General features: G+C 45.5%; 1 protein-coding gene across 3 annotated transcripts in view; it reads right to left on the bottom strand.

Moving 5' to 3' along the window:
- The window catches only part of TMEM108 (transmembrane protein 108), a 360,974-nt gene extending 340,134 nt beyond the window's left edge, over positions 1–20,840 (bottom strand). For 2 of the 3 annotated variants that reach the window (XM_075546918.1, XM_075546917.1), the window contains exons 1-2: positions 20,731–20,840; positions 6,257–6,384 (exon numbers count right to left, since the gene is read on the bottom strand). The gene's annotated coding sequence lies outside the window, so the exon portion shown is untranslated. The remainder of the gene's footprint in view (positions 1–6,256; positions 6,385–20,730) is intronic. The other variant, XM_075546920.1, reaches the window with a different exon arrangement.
- Between the last annotated feature and the right edge of the window lie 1,114 nt (positions 20,841–21,954).

A 21,954-nucleotide genomic window follows, 5' to 3' on the forward strand; every position in this document is an offset into this window, starting at 1 on the left:
GTTCCCCCTTTCCACCTCACCTTCCATCCAGCCTCTGGGTATCACCACTCTCAGCACTGGTCCTAAAAGGATCATCTGTCCTGGATTCCATGTGTTTCTAGTTCCTGTTTGTACCAGTGTACATCCCCTGGTCTAACCAGATTTGTAAGGTAGAATTGAGATCATGATATGGGGCCTGGGGTGGGGGTGGCAGGAAGGAAGGATTTAAGAACTAGAGAAAAGTTTTGTTTTATCATTGGTACACCGCACCCTGACTGGCTCGTCTCTTCCCCACAATCCTTCTGTAAGGGGTGTCCAGTTGCCTACAGATGGGCTTTGGGTCTCCAATCTACACTCCCCCTCATTCACAATGATATGATTTTTTGTTCTTTGATGCCTGATACATCATCCCTTCGATATCTCGTGATCACACAGGTTGGTGTGCTTCTTCCATGTGGGCTTTGTTGCTTCTGAGCTAGATGGCTGCTTGTTTATCTTTAAGCCTTTAAGACCCCAGATGCTACATCTTTTGATAGCTGGGCACCAGCTAAGATAATTTCTTAATTTCTTCTTCATACATGCAAAGACACTATTCATGAGATTTCACTGTATCATGAAGGACTAGAACAGAAAATTTCAAGATTTATTGAACATCAGAATTGCCTAGAAGGCTTATTAGAATGCAGATTATTGGACTCTAGCCCAATCTAGTAGGTCTGAATTGAGGCCCAATAATTTAAATTTCTTTTTTTTTCAAATAATTTTATTGGGGCTCATACAACTCTTATCACAATCCATAAATACATCAATTGAGTAAAGCACCCTTATACATTCATTGCCTTCATCATTCTCACAATTCACCTTCGGCTTGGGTTCCTTGAATCAGCTCATTTCCTAACACATTCCCAGAAATTCTGAAGGACTGGTCTTAGATCAGACTTTAAGCAGCACTAGAATAAACTACAAGTGCACCACCTGCACTCCAGCACGACCTTGAGTTTGCCTTACTGTGGTGTCACGTTGCTGTGAAGCTAGAAGCTCTGTCGCCAGTACTCTAAACACTCGAGGGTCACCCATGGTGGGCAGGCTTCGTCAGTGATCCTAGACTAAAGTAGCAAGGAAGTAGGACCTATCCATCTACTTCAGAAGAAAACTGGCCAGTGAAAACCTTAGGAATAGCAGATCATTGACATGGTGCTGGAGGGTGAATCCCTCAGGCTACAAGGTACACAGAATATATCTGGGAGAGAGCTGCATCCCCCAAAGTCGACATGGTTAAAGTCTGTTGGGCCTTCACTTGCTGATGGAGCATGACTCCAAATGCGAAGAAACAGCTGCAAACATCCACTAGTAACTGGAATGCCGAATGCACAAAGCACAGAGCTCGGAAAGCTGGACGTTCTCAAAAATGAAAGGAAACCCATAAAGAGCTATACCCTAGACATTTCTGAGCTAAAATGGACTGTGAAAGATTGCATGATAAAATTTTGTAAAACCATTACAAATACCTTTTTTCAACAAATAAACAGTACTTTTATACATGGACCTGGAGAATCCACATGAATCAAAATGACCACATTAGGGGGAAAAGACAATAGAGAAACTCACTATCATCAGCAAAACAAGGCTAAGAGCAGAAGGTGGGACAGAGCATCAATTGCTCATGTGCAAGTTCAGGCTGAAGCAGAAGAAAACTAAAACAAGCCCGTGAGAGCCAAAACAGACCTTGAGTGTATGCCCCTCCTGAATTTAGGAATCATGAGAACACATTTGACGTATTAAACAGAAGTGACCAAAGACTAAAGACGAGATGAGTTGTGGGGTGACATCAAGGATATAATATATGAAGAAACCAAAAGTCATTCAAAAACCGGGAAAGAAAAGGCCAGGACAGATGTCAGACGAGCGTCTGAAGCTTCCTCTAGGACGTGGAGAAACTGCAGAGAACTATGAAGTAAAAGAACTGAACGGAAGACTTCACAGGGTTGCTTGAGAAGAAACAGTCAAGCATTAGAATGAAATGTGTACCAGCCTCAACCTCGAATTAGAAAGCCAAACGGGAAGCACACACTTGGCACTCCAGAAGCGGAAAGAACTGGCGAAAAAATTCAAGTCTCGGGTTGAAATATTGATAGGGTCTATGGGCAAAATACTGAATGACACAGGAAGAATGAAAAGAAAATGGAAGGAAATAGAGTCACTGGAATCACACACACACACACACTGGTCGACAGTCAACAACCAACAGTACTGAATGAAGAGGTCCACTAGAGGCACCGATGCAAAACAAGGCTCTAGGAATTGAGGAAAGACCAACGGAGATGTTTCAACCAACAGATGCAACGCTAGAAGCGCTCATTCATCGATGTCAAGAAATCTGGAAGAGCAACCGACTGTAAAAATTTAAAAATAAATAAATAAACCAATCCAAAGAAAGAGAACCCAAAAGAATGCAGAAATTATTAAACTATGTCATTAATTTCACATGCAAGTAACAATCTGCTGAAGGTAATTTAAAAATGGTCACAGCGGTGTATCTACAGGGAGTGCCTCTACTGGGTTTTAAAGGGGTGTGGAATGAGGAATTGCTCACTTCCTATGCACTTTGGGTGTAAACAGAATACCAGAAAGACATTTTCCTGTGGGTTTTTTTTTTTTGACTATGCAAAAGTACTCAACCTGTGTGGATCATAACAAATTATGGATAATACAGCGAAGACTGCGAGTTCCAGAAGACTTCATTGTGCAGAATCGAAACATACACCAAGAGGCAGGCATGTGAAGAGAACAAAGGAGCACTGCAGGGTCTGAAATCAGGAACCCTGTGTGCCAGGGTTGTATCCTTTCACCATACTAGTCAGTAGGTCTGTGGAACAAATAATCTGAGAAGCTGGACAATGTAAAGAGGAATGTGGCATCAGGATCGGGAGAAGACTCATGAACAACCTTTGCTATGCAGATGACACAGTCTTGTTTGCCTACATCCAGGAAGTACTTACTCATGAAAATCAAAGACTACAGCCTTCAGTATGGATTAGAATCTCAACATAAGGGGGGAAATCCTCACAATTGGACCAATAAGTAACATCAAACAGCATCCTTCCTCTACCCAAGCTGAGCTTTGTTCAGTGGCCCCTTTCTTCCACGGTGGGTGCTTCTTTATTTTGTAACATGGGTATCCTACCAACAATTCCTACAAGTTTTGCCTAATGCTTAACACTATGTAAATGCAGGACAGTATGTAAATAAACTAGGCCACCTGTCTGAAGTGGCTTCTCTACATATTAGATCCAAGATTTGTCCATCTCTGTCTTACAATGTTTGGAATGTGCCTCATGCTAGAGAGTCCAGAACCCGCATTTTCTTATCCCTCCACTGGCCTACTCTAAGCATCAAGGTGATGTTTTCTATTAAACCAGGTAGTTCACTCAGGATTACAGCCTTGTTCACCTTTCCGACACACCATTCTGGGAAAGTAATAAAAACACAGACACATGATAGTAAAACGTTTATCCCCTATAGAGGGATATATTGAAGACAACCTCTTTCCAAATTCCAAAAGAAGGAAGGAAACAAATGTAAAGACTTTAGACCAGGGGTCCTCAACCTTCCTGATGCCACAACCTTTCACACAGCTCCTCATGTGTGGGGACCCCCAACCATAACATTATTTCCATTGCTAATTCATAACTTTAATTTTGCTACTGTTATAGATTGGGCGACCCCTGTGAAAGGGTGGCAACCCACAGGTTGAGAACCGCTGCTCTAGAGTAAGGAAACTTCTCCAAATATACTCCAGTCTTTATTATATTACTGCAAATTGTGTCTGGATTAGCAACCGCTTCAAAGCTTTTTGATATTTTGCTGGTTGCTTCTTTAGGTCGTTGTATATGTCACTTTCACATTCAGAGATCACCGCATTCAATGCAGTTTCTTTACTGCGTTTCTGAGCAGCCTCCTGTCTATGCCCTCCGCCTTCCTCCTTCCTAGCTCTCCCAAAGGAGGTCTGCATCTAGAACACACTATCACACACGAACTCGGACATGACTCCTTCGAGTATACTCAGATGCCAGTATTGTTCATCATTGCCCACACCACTAAGCCTTTGCCCGACTACTTCCCCTCAGTTGCCCCTCAGTTCCTGCCCAAATAAAGACCAAGAGTGATATTTGGGTCCTAGAAATGTGGGGAGATGTTGTATCTCAGTATCCACAGAGCCCCAAAACTGCCACGCAGTACTATGCATGGTACTTCCCTAGTCTGTGTCTACTTTACAGGTTAACAGGTAAGGAAGCTGAGGTGCAATGAGGTTCAACCATAAAAACACAGTCCCAGAGAAATTCAGAGTAAGATTAAATTCCTCTCTCTCCTATATTCTCAACTGGGGCTATTTTAAAACATCCTCCCGCAAGAGACACCTGGCATATCTACAGATGCTTTGATTGTTTAAGAATTGTATACATCAAAAAAAAAACTACACTAAGATTGAAAAACTCTGGTCTCCTGGTATAGTAAGTCCCCAGGTTACCAATGCCCACTGATGGACAACTCCTATGCACGTGACCTCAGTTCTCATGTCAATTTGGCCATACTTTAAAACAAATGAACCAACCCTGCTCTCAACAATTCTTCCTAGCAACCACCTTCGCTTGCTGCTAGCAGGATTTTAGAATGATGTGCACCGATTCCAACTTACCCACAAATTCAACATAAAGAAACATTCGGGGATAGCTCTCTTTCATAAACTGTGGTCTGCCTATATCTCTAGGACTGTTTTCTCTGGCTGCTAATTGATTGTTAAAGAATGACTTCCTTCACAGGTTTGTCACGGTGCAGTATTTACACATGCCAGTCAAGTGTTATTTCTAACATGCCAGGCTTTCTACTTACATTCTTTTAAAACCGTGATAGACAAGAGCCAGAAAGCAAGAACGACTAGAGCTATCAGAGTCCAACTCCAGATCCCCCCCTTAGCGACCCCCAGGCTCAGCCGCAGCCCCGGAGCTCTGGCCTGCTGGGCCTGGTGGCTCACCCAGCCTCGCCAGTGGCTGATTAATCAGCTCGACAGCCGCCTTTTCTCTGCTTGCTTATCTCCCTGCATGAGCATCACTCCTGAGCAGCCCTGATGTATGCTGACGGGAATCTCTAGAGAGCTCCAGCCCCTAACTGTCTATTTTGTTCAGTGAATTGTATTCATTGCTAAGCCACAGGAGGGACCTCAGGACCTCAGCCGTTCGTGTGGCCCTGTCTGAGTCCAGGGATGGGGCAGTATCTAGCAAGGGCTCCACAGACTCAGGCTTAAAGTGACACTTCCACCGGGTTTTTAAGGAAACACAACTTTGTGAGTTTTTTCTCCAAGTTCCTCTTTCCTAATCATCCTCGGCTTTGCTTCAATTTTATCAATTGTCATTGTCATTTTCATTTCAAGGCGTCTAGTTCAACCTGTCGAGCTCAAAACAAGAGGTGTTGTCCTCTCCTTCCCAGACTTCCATCTGGACTCTGGGAGGGGGCACAGCTGAGAGGGGACTTCTCCTTCGGGCCTCAAGAGTCTTCAGCACCAAGGAACGCTCAAAGCCAGCCTGGCTTCTCTTGCTCCCAGCGCCAATGCCTGGCTCGGCCCACTGGTGATAGATGCCTGCAGTCACATCCGCATGCTTTTTTCCCACGGGGCTTCCGGGCGGCTCCCAGCACCATCCTTTTGGTCAGCAGCTGAGTGCTCAACGACCAGGCACTGCAAGCAGGTGAGGAGCAAGCGTCTGGGTGACCACCAGAGGCTGTGGATAAAGTGGCACTGGCAGACCCACATGCTTTGCTAATACTGGTGTCCACCCACCCTGGGACCTTCGACTCCATGGCCAGCTGCTGCCAGCCTGGGGCAAGTAGTAATTAATGAAAAGATCCTTGGAGGAGGAATGGATGGTGGGCAAGGGAACTGGCAGAGCTATCCATCTGTTAATGGCACCAAACAAAAGGCAGGCAGACCCCATCATAGGCAGCCCCAACAACTTCTCCCTGTTTCTGGAATAACCACATCTCAAATAAATAGACCCCTAATAACTCCTAAGATACTTCTAGGCACAGAATGGATGCCCTTCCATGGCCCTGGTAGTGCTTTTCTGTTGGTAATGATTGGTATGCAGGGTGTCTGTGCTTTGAATCACAAAAGGCACGGGGCCTTCCACAGGCAGGGAAGGGCAGCCCACAGCACTAACTCCAAGAGATCGGGAAGCTTATGACCAAGCCAGAAAAATGGTAGCAGAGCCTGCCTTTGCCTTACCCTGGAGTAGAGAGTGTGACCTTCAGACGCACTTACATCTTCACAACCCATCGGCTCTGCTGATTTTCACCGCTCACTCACTTCTGCATCCTGAACCTTGATCGATCGATCAGCTGATCGATCACCAGCTGCCAAAGACAAAAAATGGAAAGACTCTATTAGGCCAAGAGACACATAACTTCAGCGGTACTGAGTTACTGCTTGAGTATATTTGTTAGAGTTGGTTGAAAGCTTACCAAATAACCCAAACACAAACAGTGGCTTGACCTCACTCAAAGTTTACTTTGCCTCCTGCAGGCATAGTGGACAGGTGAAAGGTCACTCAGTAGGGTAGGCCTCCCTGCTACAGTGATCCAGGGCCCAGGCTGACAACAGTCCTGACATCTTTAAAGCATACTTTCCAAGGTTCCCCTTTGGAGTTCTCGCCTTCTAAGGCAGACAGGAGTAGAGAACAGATGGAGGAGCTGGCATGGGAGGTTAGCTTTTTGTGTTTGTCTCTTTTCCCCGTAAGTGGTGTGTAATACTTTGCACTGCTGGCTGGGACCCGTCGTGTGGGCTGCTGGGCTGTGGGGTGTCGCGGTAGTACAAGGTGTAGTAAAAGGTGAGCCCAACTCAGATGACAGCTTTCGGTTTGGAGTAAGCGATTTTGGCTAAGACTCAGTCCTCAATCACCTTGACTTATTTAATGATTCTGAGTTTTGGTTTCCTTAACTGTAAAAGACTCTCCTGCCTCCAAAGGTCACGATGAGACTCTCAAAATGAGGCCAAAGAGCCCTTCTCAGACTTTCATGTGCTTGTCCATAACCTGAGCATCTTGGCAAAATGTAGCTTCTAATTGGGAGGACATGGTGGAGGGCAGGTTCGGGGCAGGCTTCAACGGCGTTTTTCTGGTGGGTTCCTAGCAGATGCCAGTGTTGCTGTCCTCAGAGGAACAGGCGGAGAGTGAGTGGGCAGAGAGAGGTTAAGGAATCGTTGTGCAAACTACCAAGTGATTTGCAGAAATCCTGACTTTAAGAGATCACCAATGAAGCCCCAACTAGCCAGTAGTTTTCAGAACTGTTGAGTATCAATATCGCATATATTTGAGAGTCACCGAGTTTGGACAACAGGAAATCCCTTTATTCCCTTTACTTAAACGGAAACAGATGAAGAGAGGCTATGGTGCCCCCTTCCAAAATAACGCTCTTGCAATTTCTCGTTGTGGCTATTGCTGTTAGGTGTCATCCAGTCGGTTCCAACTCCAAGCGACCCTGTGTGCAACCGAAGGAGACACAGCTGGTCCCACAGCCTTGTCACTATCGTTCTTATGTTTGAGCACAGTGTCGCGGCCACTGTGTCACTTCATCTCAACAAGGGCTGCCTCCTTTTTAGTTGCCCCTCTCCTTTACAAGCATGACGTCCTTCTCCAGATCTCTCCTGATAATATGTCCAAAGAACATGAGATGAAGTCTCGTCTCGCCATCTTTGCTTCTAAGGAACCGTCTGGCTGTACTTCTCCCAAGACAGATCTGCTTGTGCTTTTGGCGGTCCATGCATGGCATTTACCATATTCCTCATCAACACCAAAGCTCAGATGCTTTGATTTTCCTTTGGTTTTCCATATTCAATATCCAATTTTCACATGCATATAAACCAGCTGAAAAATGCCATGGCGTGGGTTGGGTGTCCCTCAGGTCTCAAAGTAATATCCTTGCTTTCAACACTTTAAAGAGGTCTTGTGCAGCAATTTTCTCATGAAACATGCTTAATCTCTTGACTCCTGATTCCATGGGTACTGATTTTGGATCGAAGCAAGACAAAATCCTTGAGAACTTCAATCTTTTCTCCATTTACCGTGAGGTTATCTATTGGTCCAATTGTGAGAATTCTGGTTTTCTTTATACTAAAGGCTGCAGTTCCTGATCTGCAGCAGCAAGAATCTCAGGCCCTTCTCACTCTCAGCAAGCAAGGTTGTGTCATCTGCATATCACAGACTATTAATAAGCCTTCCTCCTGCCTTGATGCTGCATTCATCTTCAGATAAGCCAGCTTCTCTGATGCTTTGCCCAGCATACAGACTAAATAAGTACGGTGAGAGGATACAACCCTGACACACGCCTTTCCTGATTTTAAACCATGCCACGTGCCCTTGATTAATTCCCATAACTTCCTCTTCATCCATGTACAGGTTCTGTATGAGCACAATGAAGTGTTCTGGAATCCCCATTCTTTTCTAGGCTGTCTGTAGTTTATTATGACACACAATCCGATGCCTGTGTGCAGTTCATGAAACACAAGTAAACTTCTTTCTGGTATTCTCTTCTTCCAGCCAAGATCTACCTGCCATCAGCAATAACATCCCTTGTTCCATGTCCTCTTCTGAATCGGGCCTAAACCTCAGGCAGCTCCTTGTGAATGTACTGCAATAAGGTTTATTGGATGATCTCAGAAAAATGTTACTTTCACGACAGGCCACTTGTCTGCCAGTTGGTCACAGTGCGGTAGTTTCTGCGTCACTGTGATGCTGGAGGCTAGGTCACTGGTATTCCAAATACTAGCAGAGCCACTTAAAGTGACAAGGTTTCAGCAGAGCTTCCAATCTAAGGACGGTGGAACCATTGTCGGTTACTGAAAACTTAACAAACAGAAGCAGAACACTGTCAGAGATGGTGCCAACAGGTAAGCCCCTCGGGTGGGAAGGCACGCAAAATGGGATCGAGGAAGAGCCCTCTCCAAGTAGTCAGCTAAAATGACTTCGATGGAGTAACACCTGCTGAGTAAAGTCTTCAGAACCTTCATTTGCTGACGAGGCAGAAGAAACAGCTGCAAAAATCTAATCATCGGAACTTGGAAATACAAAGATGAATCTGGGAAAGTTGGAAGTCTTTAAAAATGAAATGGAGGGCATAAAGATAAATATTCTAGGTAATAATAAGCTGAAATGGACTGCTGTTGGTCAGTTTGAATCCAGAAATCATAGGGTTTACAATGCTGAGAATGACACAATTTTAAAAATGATTCAACAGTGTGGTAGAATGTAGAAAGTTTACACCTTTTCTGTCTTATATAAAACCAATGCTAACCTTCTAAAACAAAAGATATTTTTTATTCTTCTATAAAGCTAGAAAAATTATTATTCAAGCCCAGATCTAAAAGGCACCAGAAAATGGAATTCGCCACCACAGGCCACCATACTGAGCATGGGCAAGCAGTCAGGGAGCATAGCCAGGGACTGTTCAGGCAAACGCTCTTTAAGGTGCAGTGATCCCAGTTATCAGGCATCAAAGAACCAAAAAAAAATCATATCATTGTGTGCTCACCTCCCTGATATGCTCGCTGAAGATAAATAGATGCATAAGCAAATGTGGTGAAGAAAGCTGATGGTGCCTGGCTATCAAAAGATACAGCATCTGGGGTCTTAATGGCTTGAAGATAAACAAGCGGCCATTTAGCAAGAGCAACAAAGCCCACGTGGAAGAAGCACACCAGCCTGTGTGATCATGAGGTGTCGAAGGGATCAGGTATCAAGCGTCAAAGAATTAAAAAAGAAGCATATAATTGTGAATGAGGGGGAATGAGGAGTGGAGACCCAAAGCCCATCTGTAGGCAACTGCACCCCCCCATTCCTCTAGTTCCTAAATGCTTCCTCCCCACCCCACTATCATGAGCTCAATTCTACCTCACAAATCTGGTTGGACCAGAGGATATACACTGGTACAGATAAGAACTGGAAACACAGGGAATCCAGGACAGATGATCCCTTCAGGACCAGTGGTGAGAGTAGTGATTCCAGGAGGTGGGGTGGAAAGGGGGAACCGATTATAAGGATCCACATATAACCTCCTCTCTGGGGGATGGACAACAGAAAAGTGGGTGAAGGGAGACATCAGACAGTGTAAGATATGACAAAATAATAATGATTTATAAATCATCAAGGCTTCATGGGGGAGAGGGTACAGGGAGGGAGGGGGGAAATGAGGAGCTGATGCCAGGGGCTTACATGGAGAGCAAATGTTTTGAGAATGATGAGGGTAACGAATGTACAAATGTGCTTTATACAATTTATGTATGTATGGATTGTGATAAGAGTTGTATGAGCCCCTAATAAAATAATTATAAAAGAAAACCAACAACAACAAAATGCAGTGATCCCTACCGAAGCCATACTCCCTAGTTTCCTAAATGTGACTGGAAAGCAAATTCATTCTTGCACACGTTCTCACAAAAACAATAATGTGTTTCCAGTAAACTCTGAGCCACTCTTATTCAGGGAAAATTAGAAGCAGTAAGAACTTGGGACTGGAATGAGAAAAGAGAAATAAATAACTTCCCTTGAAAGGAAGAGTTCTTGCTGTATTATACCTGGAGGCAAAGAAACTCACAGATCTTATTAAAAAATGAATTCCTGGCACCTCAATGATCTCACCTCTCTCAGATCTTGGTAAGTTCTAGGAACTTATAGTAGAAGAGGAGGGACGGGATCTCAGAAGTAAATGACAGGAGACAAAAGCTCCCGAGTCATGAGTAGAAAGGCAGAGACTATCTGTAACCAAGTCCGAGTGGCGGAAAGGTAGCCTCTTGGCAAGCCTGTCACTGCCAGTAAAGCAGAGCGCATTTGGCAGTGTCCTGGTGGGGTTAGGATGAACACACTGCATAAGGGATGCTCAATGGAAATCTACATTTACATACTCATTATTAACAAAAGATGGGTAGCTGAGATTAGGATGAACACACTGCGCAAGGGATGCTCAATGGAAATCCACATTTACATACTCATTATTAACAAAAGATGGGTAGCTGTGAGAGGACTTTAAGAAACCCATGGCGAATGGTATTAAGAGATCATGGTTATTTTCCACAAACTTTGCGAATCTCCTTCATATTGACATCAAGTTGATGAACAACTTGAAAAAGGTTAATTAATAAAGGTTAAAATCCTACTAAGAGCTTCCATGTGACACAGTGAAACCCTCTCCCATCGTAATGCCGTTAGCTTCTCAGTCAATCTTTCTCCCTTCCTGGGATTTTCCAACTCTACAATAGACTTGAGTACTATTAGTTCTGTTTCTGCCAGAGGCTCCTCTGGCTGTCTCTTGAAGCCAAGGACTCCCTTCTCAGAATAATGTGCAAAATGTGTACGATAAAATACAAAGGATTAAAAAGGAGCCGTGTGGAGAAACTGGAACTGTGGTGCATTGCTGGTGGGGCTGTAAATGGTGCTGTTACTGTGAAAACCAGTTTGGCAGTTTGTCAAGAAGTTCAACATCGAGCTACCAGATGACCCAGCAAGGCCACTCCTAGGTGTATACCCCAAAGACTTGAAAGCAGGGTCTTCAACAGATATGTGTGTCCCAATTTTCATCGCAGCACTATTCACAATCAACACGAGGTGAAAACAATCCTGAGAGTCCCTCAGGGAGAGGATGGGTAAACATATACACAAACTGGACTGCTGCTCAGTTATTAGGAAAAAAACGGAATTCAGGTACCTGCTACTTCATGAATGCACCTTGAAAACATTATGCTAAATGAAGTCAATCAGACACAAAGGGCAAAAATATTTGATCCCACCTATATGAAGCATCTGAAATAGGCAAATGCATAGAGACGAAAGCTTATTCTTGGTTCCCAGGGACTTGGGGGCGGGGGGGAGACGGCGCTATCGCTAAATGATGTATGACGCGTTCTGAGCATCTTCTTGAGATGATAAAGAACTTCTGCAGATGGATAGTGGTGATGGTTGTACAATCTGGTGACTGATTCATGGCTCAGAATAGTATACTGAAAAATGGTTAAAGTAGCTAGTTTTTGTTATATATGTATTGCTGCAGGGAAAGTATTTTAAAAGCAACCAATTCTATGGAAGTATTCTTTTATCCACAGAGTCCCTAGGGAGTTCATGGACCTCAATTTAAGAATGTGATTTGGGAAGAACACTTCTAGCATAGTGAAAATTGTTTCTTACAGGAAACAGTATGCAAATTTTTTAAAAAGAAAAAAAGATACACAATCAAAAGCTCCCGACTGCCGATTAGTCAGGGAAGAAGAGAATGAGCTACAAAGCCTGCGCTCGAGTTTCTGCCCAAACTCCACACCATACCCATGCCATGGCTTTAAAATCCCACAATAAAGACTTACTCTGAGAACTGTCTTGGCGCCAGCCCTGAAGATGCAGCATATTCTCTGTCCTAATGGCAGATGAAGGGAGGCAGCCCTGGGAAACGAAAGCCCAAGATGTGTCCCAAGCTTGGGTCTTAGTTCCCTAACTAATTTTCTTCCACTACCTAGCTCTGTCAGGTGAGTCAGTTTCTGAATGAAAACTTCCGTCCAAAAAATGAAGAGCTTGAATTAATCCATCAGTGGACTCAAGCATAGGAATAGGTGTGAGGATGGTGCAGGACCAGGCAGTGTTTTGTTCTGTTATACATAGGGTTGCTATGGGTCAGAACCAACTCACTGGTACCGAACACCACCAGCAATTGGATTCTTGGGGATATAGTGGGTGAGTTAGTTAAAGTTTATTGTGCCAACCTGACCAATAAACACATATGAGGTTAATTGAAGGGCGGAGAGATAAATGGCCCAGTGAGCCTCACCTTTTGAGTCCTCGGGTCTCTTGCTCTGTGATGATTGGACGAGGATGCAGCTGCCTTAGCCAGTTCCCTGCTTCAGCTGGCAAGGCTCACTTCCTGCAAGACATCCCCACATGGACCTACCCCAATGCAGCCCTGGGTGCTGGAGCAGCCGCATAGAGACAGACCCCTGCCAGCACTGAGATGCTTACACGTTCACTGTCCTCTTGCAGTCGGTGTCACAGTGTGTGTTTTGTGCAATTGAGGAGAACTTTGTAGATTTGTGTTGGAGATCTGGGTTAATGTTGGACTTGTGGGTTTGGGCAGCACTGGGTTGGGATGGTTTCTTGATGTGCACTTAACCTTTATATAAAACTCTCTTATACATGAGTTTATGTGGATTTGTTTCTCTAAAGTACCCAGATTACTACAGTGGGCTATGCATTTTATATTAACCACAAGGTCAGCAGTTCAAACCCACCCATCACTCCAGAAGAGAAACAGGAGACTGTCTGCTCCCATACAAATTTAAAGTCTCAGAAACTCAAAGGTTCATGGAAGAATTCCCTTATCTTTAAATTCCATTTCCCACGAACCTTGTGAAGCCCCCTTAATGTTTTCAAGACCCATCATGCTGGAGCACACATGTCACTTTGCTTGAAGGCAGAATAACAGTCCATTATCCATATTACCACATTTAGTTTTTCCATTCATTTTTGGTAGACATTTTTGTTGTTTCCAAATTTGGGCTACTGTGAATATAACGCTGCAATAAACATTGCTGCGCAGGCCCCCATTACATCCCGGACTTCAAGTCCCTCGGGCGTCTTCGGACTGCTGGCTCATATGGCAATTCTATGCTTAATTTTTGGAGGAATTGCCAAACTGTTTTCTACAGTGACAGTAGCTGTTTCATTCCCACCAGCTGTGAATGAGGGTTCTAATATCTCCACATCCTCACCAATACATTTTCTTTTCCTTAAAAAAAAACAACCCAAACCAGCTATTCTCATGAGGATGGGGTGCTATTTGGGGATTTGGTGCTGTAGTGGGTTATATATTGGAAAGCAGTTCAAAATCATCAGTTGCTCCACTGAAGAAAGATGAAGCTTGCTACTCCTGCGAAGAGTTAAGTCTCAGAAACTCACCCGGGGCAGTTGTACTGTCCTACAGGGTCACCGTGGGTCAGAATCAACTTGATGGCATTGAGTTGGTGAGGGAATGGCTAATGCCACCACTCATCTGTCAGTTTTTTGTCCTATGGTGCTAGCAAGATAGAAGCTATGCCAGTGGTGTTTTGAATATCAGCAGGGTCACCCATGGTAGACAAGTATCAGCAGAGCCTCCAGACTAAGCCAGACTATGAAGAAGGACAATGATATGAAGGATACTATTGCTCATAGCGATGAAAGCAAAGATCAAGATTTACCGGTGTTTTCTTGAATATTCACAGGCATTTGACTCTGTAGATTATAAGAAGTTATGAATAACATTGCAAAAAATGAAAATTCAGGAACGCTTAATTGTGCTCGTGCAGAACTGCTACCAAAAGGCAGTCATTCAAACCAAACTGCGTGGTTTGAAATCAAGAAGGTGTATGTAACTGTTGTGTCCTTTTACCACATTTACTCGATCTGTGTGCCAAATAATATGTGAAGCTGGGCTGGATGAAGAGTTAGAGGCAGGCATCAGGATGAGAAGTAGACTCATTTTAAACCTGTCTTATGAAAGTGACACGACCTTGCTTGTTGGAAGTAAAGATGACTTGAAGGACGTCCTGATAAAGATCTAAAACTACAGCTTCTGTCCAGTTTGCAACCCAACAGAGAAAAAAATGATCAGTGCTTGAGCGATAAGCAACATCATGCTAAATGGATAAAACATCAAAGTGTGGGATCTCATTTTACTTAAATCCACAAGCAACATCCATGGAAGCAGAAGTCAAGAACTCAGACAATGTACTGATGTGTTTTTTTGGTGTTTTTTTTACAAATATGCTGTAAAAAATGTAAAGTATTAAAAAAAATTAAAAAACAAGGAATGTTACTTTGAGGACTAGGTACACCTGACCCAAGCTTTAATAGTTTCAATTGCCTCATATGCGTGGTAAAGATGAACAATGAATCAGGAAGACAGGAGTAGAATTAAAGTATTTAAATTGTGGCCTTGCCAAAGAATATTAAATATATCGTGGGCTACCAAAATAACAAATTTGTTTGGTAAGAAATTCAGCTAGAGTGCTTCCTAGAAGTGAGGCTGATGAGACTTCATCTCACACCCTTGGCCATGTTCTCAGAAGAGACCAGTCCGTGGAGAAGGACATCGTGCTTCCTAAAGCAGGGGATCAGGCAAGCGGAGGAAGATCTCCAGTGAGACAGATTAGCACCGTGGCTGCAACAATAGGCTCACACCCAACACTGACAGTGACGATGGCACAACGCAGGGCAATGTTTGTTTCTGCCGATCGCTCTGAGATGAACCCGAACTGACTCAACACTAACCACAGCAATGAGGAGTGGCATTGTGCCAGCTCCAGAATTTTAACATTTGCCATTGGTAGTAAAAACGAGCTCATGAATTCATTTAAAGAGTGACAGACATAAACCTCAAATATGCTGAGCATAAAGTATAAACTGCATGCAAAACAGGTGACTGAGATATTGACACATAGAAGCAACACTGTATACCTGGCCAGAGTCTAAGCTCTGGTCTTCATGTATGTGTAACTGTCCCTCACTGAGACAGACCCAACTCCCTCAAACACATATGCAATACAACTACAAAATTCATCTTAATGAAGAGCCGTCTAGTTATTTCAAAAGTGAAAATGAATGAGGGGACCCTGGCTAGTAAGGTCCATAAAACTAACCTTCAGGTTTCAGATTGTGAATACTATTTCCAGAGTGTAAAAGTAGCTCAGAAATGTCCATACTTGTTAGAAACTGTGGTAATAATTTCTTTGATAAGACTTGATACTAAACTAGTTCAAAGGAGTTGGATATTGTAAAATCCCCCAAAGAATAATGATCAGAGCCGGACCAGCTTGAAAAATGGTAATCTGCTCCATCTCACCCCCGACCCCCACCTCCCTAGAGTACGGTCCCTCATGGCGCCTGCTTGTGGGAATCTCGGCAATGTCCAGCAGAAGCCATGAAAGTTCGAGGACATGGCCCACTGGCGATGGGTGCAGTTCAGTCCAAAGGTCAGGCAGGGGCAAGCCAGATAGTGGGGCCACAGGGCGCACGCCACTCCTAGTTCTTGCCGGTAATGAGCTCACACCCTCTTGTGGACTTATTTAAAATTTTAATAAATCATTTTATTGAGGGCTCTTACAGCTCTCATAACAATCCATACATCCTGCCATCATCCTTTTCAAAGTATTTTCTTTCTACTTGAGCCCTTGGTATCAGCTCCTCTTTTTTTCCCCTTCCTCCCTCATCTTCCCACCCTCAGGAACCCTTAATAAATTATAAATTATTATTATTTTCATATCTAACACCATCCGCTGTCTCCCCGCATCCATGTTTCTGTTGTTCATCATTCTGGAGGGGGGGGGCAGTTTCTCCTTTCTTCCCCCACCTTCACCCTACCCTCATGGTATTACCATTATTGCTCCTGAGGGGTTGATCTGTCCTGGATTCCCTATGTTTTGAGCTCTTATCTGTACATGCTCTGGTCTCCCCGGATTTGTAAGGTAGAATTCGGGTCATGGTAGTGGGGAGGCAGGGAACATTAAAGAACTCGAGGGATGTTGTATGTTCATCAGTGTTATACTGCACCCTGCCTAGCTCGTCCCTTCCTGTGACCTTTCTGTGAGGGGATGTCCAATTGTCTAGAGACGGGTTTTGGGTCTCCATTACACACACACACACACACACACACACACACACACACACACACCGTAGTTCACATGGATATGATGGTTTGTTTGGGGTCCTCTGGTGCCCAAAGACCTGATCCCGTCAACACCTCGAGATCACACAGGCTGGTATGCTTCTTTCAGCAGTCTCATTTTATATGCAGCAGAACGGCATTACAGGGAATCTGGTACACAACTACTCACAGGTGAATCTTATCCGTATCTTCTCCCCACCCTCTAACCAGGCATCTTATTAATGCACAGATGCCCCGGGGCCTCTAGCAAGATGTGTCCAAGTGGGCATTGACCTCTTCCTAATCTTCAGCAGCCAAGTTTTTTCTCAAGTCACTCTAGAAAGTTCTCTTTCTCCTCTCAGCTGTAGGATGTAATTCCTTAAAGCCATTTTAAGTTATAGTAAGTAAGATAATCATGAAACCAAGAGTGTGGTCCATTCACACCCTCCATTCAGGTCAGAACACAACCTCATCCCACTCCGGTTTGTTAGCAGATGATGCCCTCCATGGCGGGGCCACAGCCACAGGCAAAGGACATGCAGAATATTACATAGCACATAAGGGGTGATGGCTGGAAGGGCCGTGGTAATCGAGTATAACTCAAGCACTTTCAAGTTATAGAAAAAAGTTATTTGAGAATAACTTTGACTTGCTTTCTGAGGGCAACGCTGAAGTGTTAATTAACCAGCATGATTTCTACTGATATTCTCACCACTGTCTTCAGAGTAGATAATTATTGGATATTGATCAAGTTTATTTATATTTGATCATGTATATTTCTGAATCCTGGCCACACATACAGGCTGACTTTACAGGCAAAGATTGAGAACTTATGACATTCCTGGGAATTTTGACTGAATCAGGACCCCTGCCTCATGCTCAATCAACCAACATTGCTGCACACTTTCAGTACCCATATATGATGAAGCTTATTTTACATTCAACCTGCTCCCCTGTATGCATACCCTCCCCAGCAAATTAACCTCAACCTTCATTATTACAACCTTCTATAAACAATTCTGGCTTTTGCAACTATACTGTTTTTTAAATGGGTTGAGCTCTCACACAGCTTTTCAAGATCTTGTACACTAGAGTGCTTCTGTTGGGCTGCAATCCACAGAGTCTTTGGAAACCACCGGCAGCTCTGCAGGATCATGACCGGACTTTCTACTCCAGCGCGCGCACGCACACGCACACGCGCACACACGCACACACACACACAGTTCCCGTCTAGGGAAATCTACAGGGGGTAGCGTGACTGCAGGGCAGTTAGTGAGTGAAAGGCTACACTGGCATGATTTGCCAGCTCCATCCTTCAACCACTGGCACTCCATCCCCCTCCCCCATCAGGAATTCACAGAGGCAGCAGTGCCATCTGCTGGTAGGGAGGGCACAGCTTGCTTTCTGGAAGCCTATGGGTAAAGGGAATGAAAGACCTGAAAGGAAAACAGCGTAGATTTCTGTCTTTTGTGAGCCTTTCTTTTCTGGAGACGGATAGTTACAACCTGAGACTTGCAACCTCCACAGGAGCCTCCCTTGTGAGAATGGCAGGTCGCTGGAAGCCATAGAAAGCAAAGCCAGACTAGGCAATAATGAGGCAGCTCTGCCTGGAAATGCCTCCTCAATGTTCCAAATACAAGCGGCAGAGCTTCACTGAATTAAACATTTCCTGGCTCTCTTTCCCTGCGGCTTCAGTATCAGATAAGAGCAGCCCCGCCCCACCTGTGGCAAAGTAACAGCTCTATCTTAAAGCAAGCGTCCTCAGGGAGGTCCTGAGACCCCTCTCAAAGCGAAGGCACTTATGTTTACCCAATGTGACACAGATCTCTCTCAAAGGACATCACAGTTTAGGCATGCAGGTTGGACTCTAATCTCTTCCATTCGCTCTCCATCCTCTCTGTCCCTGACCCAAGGGACAGAAAAGAAAGGATTCTGTTGTTGCTTTGTAAGTAATTGAATCAGCGAATAAAACCTTGTGCTATAGGTCACTGGTAAATGTCGGGTCCCTCCAGAAGAACTAAGCCTGCCAATCTCCCGATCCCCGCCCCCACCTCCCCTGCTCAACCCAATCAGTATTTTTCAACTGACTCAAAACCCCCTGACACAGGCTAAATTTAAACATAAGGATGAGTCTTGTGTGTAGTTTATGTAACAGAAATGACATGTTTTTCTTTAAACCCAACAACCTATAGCTTTTCAAATGATCACACTTCTTTCAACCTTTAAAATCCCTCCCCCACCACCAATACCAACTTCTCAAAAATTCAGCAAAAATGTAAGTAATGCCCATTAATTTGCTTTGTGTACTAAACCATAAATTCACAACTTGTATTTCACCGTATGGGGATCGATGTCATGTTACCAGGGCTTCCCAGGCAACTTTCCTGCCATTTTACTCCATTCCCTCCAGAAAACCTCGCAGCAAAAGTTTGACTCGCAGCAGCTGATAAACAAACACTGGATTTTTCTCTCCCTAACAAATATAAGTGTTTCCTCCACATTGGATTTAAATTGCCAACTTAACTGATTTTCTATCAAGTGTACATGTTTTACCAGAAAAGTGAGGGGTAGGTATTAAGACGATTGGATTGTTTCCTGACAGAAACATACCTAGGGAAACGGTCAGAGTAACAAAAGGGCTCCCAAAAGGTGTCCCTTCCCTGTCTCTAAGGAAGCAGGTAAAGAAAGATCTTCGTCCATGTCATGCCCGAGTAAATTCAGAGCAGATTACATCAAAACCCCAGAATACAGAAGTGTTCTAATGGCAGTTAGTAGAACAGTTTCTTACCTAGCACATTACCTGATACATCCAACAAATTAACAAGTTACTTAACTAGTGGAAAGCTGAAGGGACTTTTTATGCTTTTACTACAAGGATGCCTAGCATGCCGTTGCCATTGCAGGTCGGGGTGAGGGGGATAGAGGAGAGAGAGGTAGCGGATACTTTGCACAGGTTTAAGCTGCTCTCAAATTCCTGCCCACCCCCTTTTTAAAACATGATTTAAGGGATATACCCCCCACGCCCCTTTTGGCAGCCAAATGCGCTCCTTTAAACCCACACTTTTCGCAGAATTGAAGGTGGTCTAATTTAGACCGTCTTCTCTCTACCGACAACCCAATAACATACAAAAAATAAGTAATTACTCGCTTGGGCAGCCCCAGAAACATCTCAGTTTAAAGAAGGCACCCCTCCCTTCCAAACAAACAAACAAACAAACAAACGTGCTCCTGAATCAGTATGATGATGCCCTGTTCTGCAGTTCACTGCAGGCATTTCCCTGAACTGTCATCAGTTAAGATGCATGTGCAGTTCTTTGGGGGTAGCCTCTCCCTTAGCCCTGCCGCCAGCGCAGAGCTGCTTAAATTTTCTTAGCCCTGGAATAAATCTCTGATTCCTTCGGCAGGCTCCGAGCCTCGGATTTCGGCGCAACTCTGGGGCCAGGAGCTCGCCCCCCAGCCCGTCCGGCGCGCCCAGAGTCTCCCCAGGCTGCAGCCGGCTCGCCCCGCCGGTCCTGCCGCCCCCACCCCAGCGCCCAGGCGCGGGGCGCCGCGGCACGGCCGCGCTGGAACTCGGCGTCGCCCACCGCCAGCGGTCTGGCCCGGGTCCCGAGGCTCCAGAGGTTCGAGTCCCGAGAGCTGGGCCAAAGTGACGCTAAATTTTCTTCCTCCTTTTCCCGCAAGACAGATTCCGCTGCAATTAAGCCTTAGTGCCGGGGTCCTGAGCCGCAACGCCCCCGCCTCATCACTAGTACCCTTTTACCTGGGGAGGGGGCAGATGCCAGCATCCCTCCCGGCGGGAAACAAAGGCGGAGGCCAGACTGTCGGGTGGGCACCTCCCCTCGGGGTCCCCGGGCCCCCCCGGAGGGGCCGACAGGGAGGTGTATACGGGAAACCAAGGCACCCGGGGGTGCTAGAACCTGGATCTGCGTCCACCCCAGCAGCTGAGCTCTGGGGACGAGCAGACCCTAGACTACACCCCCGCCCAGCCCAGCCCGCCGAGCCGGACCCGGGCGTGGGGGGTCCGGGCGGGCAGCCCCGCGCGCCGCTTACCTCGGGAGAAGCGCTCGCGCTCCCTCCGACAGCTCCGGAGAAAGCCCTGCCGCTCGCGCACGCGCACTAGCGCTCTCGCGCCTTCGCCCCTCCGGCCCCCGCGCGCGCCCCTCCGGCCGGGCTCCGGCCCGCCCCGGTCCTGTCCGTCAGCGTCCGCGAGAGCCAATCCGCTCGCGCAGGAGGCCCAGCGTCTGTCACGTGGCCACGGCAGCCAATCACCAAATTGCCCTCGGCAGAGCCCCTCCGATGTCCCTGGGGGTTCGGTTGCTACCTCGCGAAGAGGGTGCCAGGCGAGCACAAAGGAGAGTCTCTGTGTTCGCGGCCTCAGAGATCCTGGGCTGATCAACTATTGCTAATGTCTAAAATCCTAGTATCAGTAGGAATCATCTGGGTAATTTGTGAAGATGTGGATTCTGATCCAGGGAGTTTGGGATAGGGACCAGAGATTCTGCCTTTCTAACAAGCTCCCTGATGGTGATGAAATGCCTGGTCTGAGAGGACCACCTCTGAGTAGCAAGATTCTAAGGAGCTCTGTCCCAAAGCGATGGTTGTGCACCTGCCTCCATGCTACTTTGAAGTTTGGAGACCCTCTTCCTTCCTCCAGTGAAGTAGAGCACTCCAGGGACATAAGCAGGTGATGTCCTGTGGACACTCATATTGTGGGCACTAGGGGAGGGAGGGAGTTTTTAACCCCACATCACCACTCTTAGGCTAAGGGACATCATATGTCAATTTGGGACTGAAGTGCAGAGATTATAAGCAGAGTCTGAAGAATCTTAAAAGATGGCTGGACTGCACACCAGCCTCTGTGATCACGAGGTACCCAAGGGATCGGTATCAGGCATCATCAGAACAAAAAATCATATCATTGTGAAACAGGAGGAGTGTGGAGTGGAGACCCAAAGCCCATCTGTAGGCCACCTGAACATCCCCTTACAGAAGGGTCTCAGGAAGGAGAGAAGTCAGTCAGGGTGCAGTGTAGTAACGATGAAACTTTCCTCTAGTTCCTAAATGGTTACTCTCCCCAATATCATGATCCCAATTCTGCCTTACAAATCTGGCTAGACCAGAGGATGTACACAGGTACAGACAGGAACTGGAAACACAGGAAATCCAGGGTGGATGATCCCTTCAGGACCAGTGGTGAGGGTGGAGGGTGGGGTGGAAAGGGGGAACCGATTACAAGGATCTACATATAACCTCCTCCCTCGGGGCGGACAACAG

The sequence above is a fragment of the Tenrec ecaudatus genome, chromosome 4 (assembly GCF_050624435.1).
Source record: "Tenrec ecaudatus isolate mTenEca1 chromosome 4, mTenEca1.hap1, whole genome shotgun sequence".
In the NCBI taxonomy this organism is placed as follows: domain Eukaryota; kingdom Metazoa; phylum Chordata; class Mammalia; order Afrosoricida; family Tenrecidae; genus Tenrec; species Tenrec ecaudatus.